General features: G+C 39.7%; 1 long non-coding RNA gene across 1 annotated transcript; it reads left to right on the top strand.

Moving 5' to 3' along the window:
• The first annotated feature begins 967 nt into the window (after window positions 1-967).
• LOC5564082 lies at window positions 968-1,445 on the top strand. Its single transcript, XR_002499879.1, has 2 exons — window positions 968-1,064; window positions 1,141-1,445. It is a non-coding gene; the product is annotated as an uncharacterized LOC5564082 (long non-coding RNA).
• Window positions 1,446-4,597: the final 3,152 nt, after the last annotated feature.

Here is a 4,597-nt window from a genome sequence, read left to right as displayed (position 1 = left end):
CTTGGAAGAATTCCTGAAACAGATCCTGAAGGTTTTCGAAGAAATTCCTTGAAGGAATCACTGGAGACATTCCTGCCTGAATTTCTTACGAAATCTTTAAAGGAATCCCTGTAGATATTTTTTTGTAGGAATCCTTGGGCGAATTCCTTGACGAATCCCTGGATGAATTGCTAAGATATTCCTGGAGCCCCACCAGAACCGATCTAAAATGCATCATGGAGAAACCATTGGCAAAAGTCCTAGTGAAGAAATCTCTGTGAGATAGTGATTATTTAGGAGAATTTCCTGGTTAAATCTCTGAAGGAATCTTTGCAATAATTACTGGAAAAATCTATGAAAGAGTCTCTGGAAGTATTTCGAAGAGAATCTCTGGAGGTTTTTTTTAATATACATCTGGCGCGCTGTTCAAACAGGTCTCAAATTTGCGATTGCTGCCAAAAGTCTAATTCGCCAGTAATAAAATATCGTTTTACCCATGGTTTTATCATATGTTTAAAAAAACATTTTCGACCACAAGTCTATTTAATCAGTCTTTTAACATACCATTGATAATAATTCATAGATTAGTATCGTTCAGTACCTTTATCAATGTTACGATCAGTTTTTTAGGTATTTTCACAAACTTCTTACGAGGAGAGTCATTTCAATGAGGTGTTTAATGCTGTAATAGAGTCGATTTTAATCACAGAATTTTGAATTTCAAATATGGCTATAAGAGCTTTTGAAGTTTAAAGTTTTAAGATGAACTATAAAATACGATCATTTGACAACGTTAAATGCCATCTGTAGCTATTATAGTATTCTCGTAACTCTAATGACACATTGATAAAGCCATACGAAAGCCAAACTGCAGTCGAATCGTTACTTGGGTATACAGCCCATGTACGCATTAGAGTGGTTCAAAAAATCAAAAATATACTTAATGCTACATCATGTGCTATCAATCCTTATCATCATTCGAAATGTGCTACTGTATTGTCGAATGTAGGTTATCAGCGCAGAACCGACCGGCGTTCTCAATAATGTAGCATCTTTCACTGTGAGATAATGACCACTACAGTGCAGTACGCTTCTTTCGCCTTTCGTGTCTAGTTCCAAAATTTACAACCATGAGTAATTTTATGCTGATTGTCATTTTAGTGGGTGCCTATCTGTGTGGTGAAATTTCGACGAATCAGTCTGCAGCAGGTCCCCACGATGGACAGCTGAACAGGGCACTCAGATCTCCAGAGGATATCAAAGCGGAGACGGATTCGGGCAACCCTTGTGGAGAGAACTGCATCCATCGATCCCTTTACAACATGTGCATCTGTGTGACCTGTCCCGAGGGCAGTAGGATTTGTGCAATGAAGAGCCACAGCATTTCGGTCAAATGATCCAACAATCCGATGCGGTAGCAGAAGCAATAAATGTAGAGCGAAATAAGTGCTCCTTGTTAGTGTCAATTTCGCACATAAATCGTTTTTAATCCCGATCAATTCCCTGAGAACAACGATAACCTCTGTAATGTAACGATCCCGGCACACAGGCAGACGGGGGTGCAATCAATAAAGAAGCCCATTCCGAACCGTAATTGGCACATATGCAAATCACACTCAATATCGGTGGATGACGGCTGAAGAGAATGTGAACTACCAGGCAACTTACCAGTTAGTCTACGTAGCTACCTTCAGATGATCGTTGTCGTCATCGTCCCCAGGTTGGAGTGATTGACTTTTGTCATTCGAAGCAGTCAAGCAGCCAGCGCAGTGCCACTACGAGGCTGTGAAACATATGACTCCCAATTGCCCTCCTATGAACAGATCGTCGGTGGACTGGCTCTTGTGCCTACCAACAACTTTTGTACACAGGAGTAATTTTGGCCAATTATGGGCAAAATTATTGTCTACGCCTAGTAGTTTTTTATGCCCTAATATGAACTAAAAAAGTTATAGTTTTAGTAGGATTGATATCAACCATTGTAGGACATATATCCCCATATCAGTGAGTAACTGTATCGTAAAACATGCATAGACAAACATTTTTGAGTGACCATTTGGAGGAATCTGGACAATGTTAATAACCATACGGACTCATTTAATACTATTCATTGGCGCGAGAAGTGGGTAATACAGGCACAAAAATACCTTAGTAGGACAGTCAAGGCTTGTACAACCCATGATTTTATTTGACTCAAAATTCCCTAAGGATTCGGTTTGGTATGTAAAACGTAGGAGTTGACATCAGGGTTGGGAAAAAATCTGAAATTCATTCTACAGTAGCCAAACAAAGCCAATCGCAATCAGCGAAGCCAGTGAAACTCACGCCTATCGCTGCTGTAGGCAAAGATCCTTAAAAATCGCAAAACACCCGTTGCTAAGGGCAACCCAAAATTACTGTAAAAAAATGTTTTATTTCCCGCTGCATTTCCCGCATTTTAAGCCTTCAATGACACTAACGATTTAGAAAATTCATGCACCCAACATAGGCTACTTGATGAGATTCACTTTTTTGATCTACTGTACTGGGAAAGCCACGTGATTTTCGCGAAATTCAAGCCTACTACTATTACCATTCCCAGCACTGGTTGACATTACTAACGCATACAAAAATATTAAACTTCTATTTCGGCGACTTCAGGACTTTATTGGTTCTTGAACATTTTTCTCGTTGGATTGTGCATCAAATTATTTTTTTTTTTTTTGTTTTACATCAATCAGCTTGATAAAACCTCGCCAACAATATTTTCCCAATTCACTCGGTTCATGGCCGCTTCTCTCCATCCTCGGCTGCGACCCACGCTCTCCAGGTCCTGGTGCCCCTGTTCAATCCACCTAGCTCGCTACACCCCACGTCTTCTTGTTCAGACTGGATCTTTACAGGGCTGTTGTTCGGCATTCTTTCAACATGCCCTGCCCTACGTATTCTTCCAGCTTTAGCCACCTTCAGGATACTGGGTTTGCCGTAGAGTTGGGCGAGCTCGTGGTTCATTCTTCGCCGCCACACGCCGTTCTCCTGCACGCCACCGAAGGTCTTCCTTAGCAATCGGCATTCGAAAACACCAAGTCCTTCTTGAGCATAGTTTTGTACATCGTGCATTTGGTGCGGGGTGAATCTTTCTTGACCGCAGTTTCTCCTGGAGCCCATAGTAGGCACGACTTCTACTGATGATGCGCCTTCGTATTTCTCGACTAACGTTGTTGTCAGCCGTCTACAAGGAGAGGTAGACGAACTCGTCCACCATCTCGAAGGTATCTCCGTCTATCGTGACACTGCTTCTTAGGCGGGCCCTGTCGCGCTCAGTTCCGCCTACCAGCATATACTTTGTTTTCGACGCATTCACCATTAGCCCAATTCTTATTGCTTCTCGTTTCAGGCGAGTGAACAAATCTGTCTCCGTTTCAAATTTTCTCCCAGTAATATCCATGTCATCCGCGATGCAAAATAATTGTCCGGATCTGTCAAACTTGACTTGTCCGGATCGACGGTCTAGTTCGGCTCTCCGCATGACACCTTCAAGCGCAATATTGAACAGCAGGCACAAAAGTCCATGACCTTGTCGTAGTCCCCACCGAGACTCGAACGAACTGAAGTGTTCGCCCGAGATCTTCACGCAGTGCATCAATTCATTTTGAACTTTCTACAAAGGATGTGTTTGAATTTGTTGAATGTTTATTATAAGGTTGCAGCTTTTGAATCCATGCAATTGGAACCGAATCCTTCTTGTAGTTGTACCTCATTCCCACGGTTTATTTTCGAGCATGTTCTTGGATTAGCTCAAAAATACTTTTCCTAAGTTCTTTGAATCAATTATCGATGTACATGTTTTAAAATATCGGAGTATCTTTTTTCTTATGTTAGGAGAATTTCTGAACAAATCCTAGTAATCAAATTCCATAAAAGTCATAACGGAACAAAAAAAAAAGAATTTTCCCGAAATTTCTCCAAAGCAGTTAAAAAAAAAATTGACGGAGTTCAAGAAAATATATTTTGAAGATTGTACCATGTGCCTTGAGAAAGTGCTCAATAGAGTCTATGAAACACTTCATTAAAGTTTTCCTAGAGATCCTTTGGATAACACTCGAACGAACCCTTATTCTTGTCGCGTTATTATTTATTTACTTGGTGTTACATCAATTAGTTTGATAAAACTTCATTAACGCTGTTATGCAAATCTATCAGCATGTACTTTGTTTTTGACGCATTCACCACCGAGCCAACTTTTCACAGTTCCTTTAAATAACTTGAATTTTACATACAGTATTGGACAAAACATTTGCAACTTTTTCGATTTTCCATACAAAATGACCAACTTTGGTAAACTAGATCTCAGTTATTTATGGACCGATTTGAATGAAATTTTCACAGAACATCAGATATAACTTGAATTTTAACATACATTTTTGTATATTTTTTCCAATCACGAGTTTATAAGTTATAACGGTTTGACTAAAGTGTAATTTTCGACGAAAAATTCAAAACAATTTATCTCAAAATCTGATAGCTCCGCATAAAAATTGTCTTCAACAAACTTGTTCATCTCGTTAACAACTACAACTTTGCTGAAGATACCATGAAGCTATTGCTTCAAAATGTTTAGTTATGTCATTTATAAAAA

Source organism: Aedes aegypti, chromosome 2 (assembly GCF_002204515.2).
Source record: "Aedes aegypti strain LVP_AGWG chromosome 2, AaegL5.0 Primary Assembly, whole genome shotgun sequence".
Lineage (NCBI taxonomy): Eukaryota > Metazoa > Arthropoda > Insecta > Diptera > Culicidae > Aedes > Aedes aegypti.
This window is presented reverse-complemented; position numbering and strand designations above follow the sequence as displayed.